Source organism: Xenopus laevis, chromosome 4S (assembly GCF_017654675.1).
Source record: "Xenopus laevis strain J_2021 chromosome 4S, Xenopus_laevis_v10.1, whole genome shotgun sequence".
Classification (NCBI taxonomy): domain Eukaryota; kingdom Metazoa; phylum Chordata; class Amphibia; order Anura; family Pipidae; genus Xenopus; species Xenopus laevis.
Window position 1 is genome coordinate 46045095 of NC_054378.1, and position 8500 is coordinate 46053594.

The following is an 8500-nucleotide window of genomic DNA, read 5'->3' on the forward strand; positions in this document are numbered from 1 at the left end:
CCTCTCTTTGTACCTGGGTAATACTAGGGACATCTTGTTTTTTCCAATTTGTAGCAATCAAAAGTCTACCAGCGTTTAGTATTTGAAAAGTCAGAAATTCAACTTTTTGTTTGGAAGTTTTCCGTATAAATTCAGCAGCACAGCTTCCGGAGACTGTGGGATATTATCTCTGTGATCAAAGATCTCACTAAATCTCTGTATTTTCTCACATGTCCACCAAATATGGAGCATATCTCCTATTGTCCTTGTCGCATCTCCAACAGGAATTCGAAGCTCCAGAGAACATTTTTGATAATCTTGAAGGGGTTAGATACCAGTTATATAAGATTTTGTAATTTCACTCTTACAAACTGTTGTGTTCTGGAGATAGCCTTTTGCCATTGCTTCATTGTATAGTTTTTTTTTTTTAATCTTTGTTCCCATTGAATCATGTGTGGAATTTTATGTATTTCCTTTGGTTCTCCTAAAAGTAGAGGGATTTTTTTTTTTAGTGATATGACATGTGAATAGAAAGACCCGGCTGTGCATAACAATATATAATACACAAAAGCCATGAATATCCTGTAAATTATATCCTTATAAACGGTGAGTAGTGATGTCATCAGTTATAAACGGTGAGTAGTGATGTAATTTCTGTCACATGACTCACTAAAATTTGTGTATTATAATTAATAAAGTACCCCCAGTTGTAAAATATGAGGATATTATAAGTTACCTCGGAGTTCCATGACCTGTATAAAAACACTCGGCCTTCGGCCTCGTGTTTTTATATGGTCATGAAACTCCTCGGTAACTTATAATATCCTTATATTTTACAAGAGGGGGTACTTTATTCACTATATATAATGACATCACTAAGGGCAGTTTATTAGATACATATTATAAGTGGTTCTGGGCTTCTGTGAATTAGTATTAACCTTTACTACACAGGGAGTTGTACTGCTCTTTGTGGATGAAATATTTTAGAAAATGACAAATAACTTTAAATCCATTGTATATGTGTAATCACTGTATAATGGAACATTGCTTAGGGCTACTATTACTTTCCTTTGGCACACTTTTACTTTACATTAATGAATATGCACTGTCCACAGGATAACATTAAGACTTGGATATTGTACTGTGTCCAGTGATTTAACTAGATGTTACTGGGCCCCACAGCAAATTAATTTTAGGGCCCCCAACATATCCAGAGGTTGTCCTGTTTTACTAATAATAGATGTTGAAATTGAGCATTATTGGGGCCTGCTTCCTCTGTAGTTACTCCCATGACTGTATCACCAGTTTAACCAAAGGTAAAAAGGAAAATTAATTTTCCTTAAAAGTGTTGCTCATCAGCACAGTTGTTGTATTGTACCTCTCAGATACACATTATCAAGGGTTAAACCATGGTGGGAGAGTCTAGCAACATCAGGGATGGGGTTGTTCACTTTCGAGTACTTTTTTTTAGAATGGTGAGTGATATGATGAGACAATTTGCAAATTGTTTTCATTTTTTTTATTATTTGTGGTTTTTGAGTTCTTCAGCTTTTTATTCAGCAGTTCTCCAGTTTGAAATTCCAGCAATCTGGTTGCTAGGGTCCAAATGACCATGCGCTGATTTGAATAAGAGACTAGAATATGAACAGAAGAGGATCTGAACAGAAAAACGAGCAATAAAAAGCAGAAATAACAATACATTTGTAGTCTTCCTGAGCATTTGTTTTTATAAGGATCAGTGACTCTGGGAAGAGTCAGAAGAAGAAGGCAAATAATAAAAAAAACTGTAAAAAAAAAAAAAAATAAGAAGAAAGACAATTGAACATTTGCTTAGAATGGGCAATTTTATGGCATATTAAACTTAAAGGTGAACCACCCATTAAAAGCATTATTACTCAATAAAACTCTTATCACAACTCCCCAGACCTAGTGGTCCATTTAAAGGGGTGATTCACCTTTAAATAGAATGGCCAATTCTAAGCAACTTTTCAATTGGTCTTCATTCTCTGTTTCTTTTTTTTTTTTTTGTAAGTCTTTATTTTTCAATTTTCAAGGGTACAGAAGAAAAATGGGGAGGGGGGGTAAAAAGGCATATGAAAAGCATAACAGTAATAAGCATAAGAGTAATAAGCAGTAACCATATTAGCATAGTATGCCGTTGTATACTTTATGTAAAAACAAGATATTCAATCTTGCCAGTGCTTATCATATCATCCTATCATCACATACATTTTCATTGCTGTTCCACTAGTCTCTATGCTACTGCTGATTGATAAAGAGGGGGGGGGAGGGGGGGGAGGTTGTAATAGGGGAAGGGAAAATATGGGGGGGGTAAAAGTTGGAAGCAGGTAGTAACACTAGCTATATCTTCATTCTTTACTACATCTGTATTTGTATTTAGTTGAATTCAATTGAATTTCCACTGCATGGACCTATCTGTAATCTTTGTACAATTTGGTACAATTTAATTATCTCTAATCTGCATTTTGAAGTATATTCCAGTCTTTCCATATTTTTTCGAACTTTTTCATAGAACCATTCTTTATAGATGTCATTTCCTCCATTGTCTTTGTGTTTTCCACTTCTCTTATCCAGTCGATTCTCTGCGGTGATTTTGTGGTCTTCCAATACTTTGGGATAACTATTCTGGCTGCTTGTAATAAGTGTATGATCAATTTGTCTTGTATTACTTCTCCTGTAAATTGGTTTAAGTTTAGAATTACAGTTTCTATGCAATTGGGGAACATTTGAGGTCTTAATTTGTTAATTACTTTAAATATATCTTTCCAGTATTGAGTTAGTTTTTCGCATGCGTACCAGATATGGCTATGTGTTCCAGTCTGAGTCTCACATCTCCAGCATTTCTCTGATGCCGTATCGTAAATTTTATGAAGTTCACTCGGTGTTCTGTACCATCTGCTTATCAGCTTGTAGTTTGCTTCTTGAGTCCTGATCGATCTAGACCCTTTATGGGCAAGTGTCATAATGTTTTTCCAAACTTTTTTGTGTATTTTTAGCTTGAGTTCTTTTTCCCATTTGGTCTTAAACCCCATCTCATCATCATCACTTTTGTACTCTATCAGAAATTTGTAGAATTTTGCAATGGGGTGTACTAATGTATTTTGGTTTAGCATTTTTTCTAGATCTGTCTGGGGTCTGGTTATTTTCTCTATACCGACCGACTTTACGTAATTAGATATTTGGATGTAGTTCCAAAAGTCTCTTGGGTGGGTTCCCCATCTCGAGTGAACTTTGCTCAAGGGAAGTAGTTTCTTTCTTTTAATGAAATCACTAAGTTTCGTAGGTTTGTCTTTCCATCTTGCCCACCTATCTAACTGTCCTTTCTCGCAACTGGGGGGGAAGCCTGGGTTATCTAACAATTCCATATCTGGAGAAGGGAATGGTGCCGCTTTATAATTCTTTTGCAGTTGGTGCCACACATTCTCTGTTTCTTATAGTCTTTGAATTAGTTGCCTTTTTCTTCTGACTCTATTCAGCTTTCAAATGGGGGTCACTGACCCCATCTAAAAAAACAAATGCTCTGTAAGGCTACACATCTATTGTTATTGCTACTTTTCATTACTCCTCTTTTTATTCAGGCCTCTCCTATCCATATTCCAGTCTCTTATTCAAATCAATGCATGGTTGCTAGGGTAATTTGGACCATAGCAACCAGATTGCTGAAATTGCAAACAGGAGAGCTGCTGAATAAAAAGCTAAATAATCCAAAAACCACAAATAATAAATAAGGAAAATCCATTGCAAATTGTCTCAGAATATCACTCTTTACATCATACTAACAGTTAACTCAAAGGTGAACAACCCCCTTTAAATATGAACATAAGGGCAAATCTTTGGAAAGGAGTTGGTGCCAGTTGTTGAGGCAACCTCAGGTGACCCCCAGCTCTACTCTAAATAGTAGCTGGCACAACAGGACATGGATATCCAGTTAGGGACCAAGTGTGGTGATCCTTAATGCAATAGTATCCTCCAGTGAGAGTGCTGTCTGCCAAATCTATGAGGTCTGTAGTGCTTATGGTAGATATGGGTTTACAAATGGGAGAGTTTTAGGAAAGACTTAGGAGAGGACTAGGGAAATTAACTAAATTAACATATTATGTATTGGTCACATATGTGGGTTGGAAGATTACACGTTTGGTGTATTCTGGGTTTTTCTAGAATTACATCAGGGTGACCAGGTATTATCAAAACGTTTTTCTACATCTTTAACATTACTAAAGGATGCAGTGCTACATTCGTGACTTCAAATAATATTCTGCCTTCAACTGATACGGGTGCAAGAGAAAATCTCAAGGAAGCTGCAATGGAAAAATATAATTTCGCATGCACACCCGTGCGCATAGGAGGACGCACGTGCAGCACCCGTGCGTAAAGGAAGATGTGCGTGCGCACCCGTGTGCAAAAGAATACACCTTTTTCAGTGGCGCACTAGGGGTAGGCTGCTTATGTGGTACGTGCCTGGCGCCCACAAGCTCTGCGCCCTAGGCACGTGTCTGCCTAACCTTAGATCTGGCCATGACGGCATTAGTCGGCTGGATTTTCTGACTGTCTATGCAATTTTAAATGGATTCACTAAAGGGGGATATCTTCTTATTTAATTTTTTTTTTAATGGATTCACTGATGGGTTCACTAAAGGGGGATTTCTTCTCATTTTAAAAAATAGAAAGTTATCAAAATTAATTACTTACCAATTTATTAACAGAACCTCCAGGCGATAAATTTTAAAGTGACTGTCCTTGGAATTTGCCCAATGGTCCGGTTAGGGTTGCCATCTTTTTTAGAATAAAATACTGGCCTTCCTATATATTTTTAAATTTTTTCCCTATTAATAATAATAGGGTCAAGCATTACAGGGGGAGGGGTTTTGTGCCAAAAGTGTTTCCTTCTCCTTTAAAGGGAGTGAATAAGAAATGAAAGTGGTTCTAGCACTGACATTTGCACGGTACCAAGCAGGCAGAAGATCAGAGACATTGGGGCAAATTCACTAACCTCCAGAAATTCGCCAGCGACCGCTTCACTCACATCGCCATACTTCGACAGGCGAAAACTCGCCAGGACTGCGCTAATTCACTAAAATGTGAAGATGCGTCCAGGGCGCCGAATGGTGGCGAAGACTCGCTAGCATTAATTTGGCAAGCAAAGCAAAGCTGTACTAGCGTTGGCTAAATTGCATACGGCGTGAAGTTAAAGTACAATGGACATATATGTTGCAGCAAATACATTACACTACACAAGCCCAGGGAACCTTAATAAAAGAAAATAGAGTTGTTATATTGCCCTACACATGAGCCCACTGTATAGTTTATGTGCATTATGTAAGGAAATGTAGGGGGGAAGCCGGGTACCCTAAAAAAAAATTCACGATCTTTTGCAGCCTATCACCCTGAAAAACTGAAAAGTTGTCAGCGTTTTTTGGGACTTAGAAAAATGTACAATTTTTTTTTTTGAGGAAGTCTACTCTATTGCACTTCGCCTGGTCTGAGGTGGCGAAGGCAGTGGCATAACTACCAGGGGAAGAGGGGTGCAATTGGGCCAGGGCCCACATCCCCTCAGGGCCCCCGTCAGCTCACGCCAATGACTTCTTCAGTAATTGCGTCCGTTTCCGGGCGTATGGAGGGGGGCAGGGGGCCCGGCTGTACGTCCCGCGCCAGAGCCCGTCCCCTCTAGTTACGTTACTGGGCGAAGGCAAGTCTGGCGCAAGAGGTAACGTTCATTAAAATCCACATCTTAGTGAATTTGCGTAGTTACATCCATTCGCCAGAGCGAAAATTTACCTGGCGTTAGAGTGCGAAGTAGCGATAGAGTCTATCTCCCTCGCTAGCGAATTTATGCCAGCGTTAGTCACTTCGCCCTTTAGTAAATTTGCCCCAATGAGAGGATCATAGACAAAAACTTTATTGCTGTATTTTTGGGTCTGTGTTGTTCCACCCTAAAGTTGCTGGACTACAGGGTAGTGCAGGGTTTTTTAACGAGCTAGAGATGCACTTCATTAGCACTAGAGTGATGAGGAATTCTTGGAGGGAAATTACCAAAAATTTCCATTTTAGGAACAATCGCACCCTCTGAGTTTTCTTAGCTAGGGCAGTTGCTGATCAGACCCCCACTTACAGATGGGTTTTGCTTTATTTGGTCTCAGCAGTGTAGTTTTTACCCAATACAGGGGGCAGGGAAGCTGGATCAATATGCTGTTAAAGCTTGAATACACTTCAAGTTCAAGTGCTTATCAGGAATTCTCACCTGAAAATGCATACTGGCTGGTTAGATAGAATGTTTACCAAGTTTGACATGCAAGGAGATGGAGGAGGCGCATCTGCAGGTTGAGGAGTTTGTGATTGGGGTGGAGCAGTGTCGGACTGGGACACCAGGGACCCACCCAAAAACCTTACACCAGGGGCCCACCAAGAAAATTTAGACCAGGGGCCCACTCTCAGTACTATTATTATTCCTCTCCTCACTCAACCTCTATTCTCCTAGTCTCTTTAGTTATACATACTATAATCTATTATTCCATCTATTTAGCCTCTTTGATCTCATAGAAATAGGGAATGGCCATGAAATAGGCCAAATGTTTAGGAGCACTAGGGCCCACTGACACCTGGGCCCACCGGGAGTTTTCCTGGTATCCCGGTGGGCCAGTCCGACACTGTGGTGGAGGGCCCAGTGGGCCCCAGACACCCCAGTCCGACACTGATAAGGGTAATGCTGGTCTGAAGTGGGGGAAATGTGGAAGATACAACATTGAGTTTGGTATTTCCGTGACATGCAATCTACTAGTTGTTCTGAGCCAATATTAAGTATTTATAACTCACTTTTTGTTTTCCTCTGTACTTTTCACAGCCTAATGGTTAGAAAACTTTGTCAAAGCAAGCTAGTTGAGGACAGCTCAACATGTTTCATAAACAAGATCTGGGGGCTGGTCCTAAATATTTACAAGATTAGTGAATCACTGCAGATTTATAATGTTGTTGAATAATCGCTGTGTGTGCATTGCACGAGACATTCTGAGCAAACACTCATGCAAGGCACTATGAATGGAGACATGACACAGTTTCTCAGTGTAAACAAAAACAACTTTTTTCTATAACACACATCATTTTTCCAGAGAGTGGGAGGAGGAATAAAGTTGGTCCAGCCAAAACGTACCACTAAATGCAGACAGTGTAGGTACAAGCTGTGCGAAAGATAAACAGTGGCGGTTCCATGGGGCTGATGGGACCTTTAAATGCTTAACTTAAAAAACTAAAAATGAAGCTACAGTTTATGTCTCGTTCATGCCATTAAGACTAAGATATCTCTTTTCCACTATTTACTTTTATGCTTTATGCTATTAATCGCAACTCTCTGTGTCATGTATGTGTAAGATAGATAAAGCAAAAAGAAAAGAAAAGATAAAACACGTTAATGGGTACATTTGGGCATTTTTCAGCAGGAAGTGGGGAAGACTTTGGGGTTACGTTCAATGATTTAAGCACCACCCAAAAATGACACCTCCCATTTTTGAAAAAAGCACCACCCAAAAATGACACCTACCACTCCACTTCTAAATGTTGTAAAATATTTCATTACAACAAGGACTCTGGTCTTTTAAATGCTCCACTTCTAAACGTTGTTAAATATAATCTCATTATGGAATTTTTCTTACTACTTGTTACCCATAGAAGCTTTCGACAAAGGCTCTTGCTGTAGAAAGTAGAAAGTCTATTAGGGAATCTATTCTGCTGTGGGATCAATCCTGATTAAGTCGGGTGTGATCATTTATACATCATCACCCAGAATAGACAGTGACAGTGCCATTACTAAAATACATGTTGAAATGAAGTATCTATGGAAAACCAGACACCCATTTAATAGGTAGAAAAAGGAAGCATTACTATCAGAGAACTTTTGATTACCGTCTTATCATTTTTATGGCAAGTTTCTCAATGTCTCTTTAGTATGTTCTCAGGGCCTCTATCTTGCTTCTCTTTGTCTGATCTCCCATACAGTCTTTTAAGTTACTTTTTTTTATCAAGGACAGTTCAGGCCTCATGACCCTGTCTTGTTAGATTCCTTCAAAGTGAGGCCTACAGTGAAACTTTAAATATGTGCAGATTTCTTCTAACACATCATTGCTTGTTATCTAATGGAGTTTAAGAAAATATGATTGTTCTTTACATTTTTTTTCCCCTAACAGTGATACTTTTTAGAGAAAACATATGGAAGGGCAGATGCTGGGGGACCCTGTTGGAGACACAAATTTTTCCCACTAGAATTAGTAACTGTGAGTGTGTGTACAAGAGCACAGGGTTATTTGATCTTATTTTAGGGAAGAACATCATTTTAACAGAAGAATTCCATGGGGGAATATGCAAATTTGCAGATGCCCTGGGTAGACTCAAACGTAGGTTCCACTTCTGAGTCAGCTATAATGAAATTTATTATAATGGTTATGTAGTATAATATTATACTGTTACTTACCCCCTCCAAGAGGCATTTCTGATGCTGGTAACTGAGGGCAGA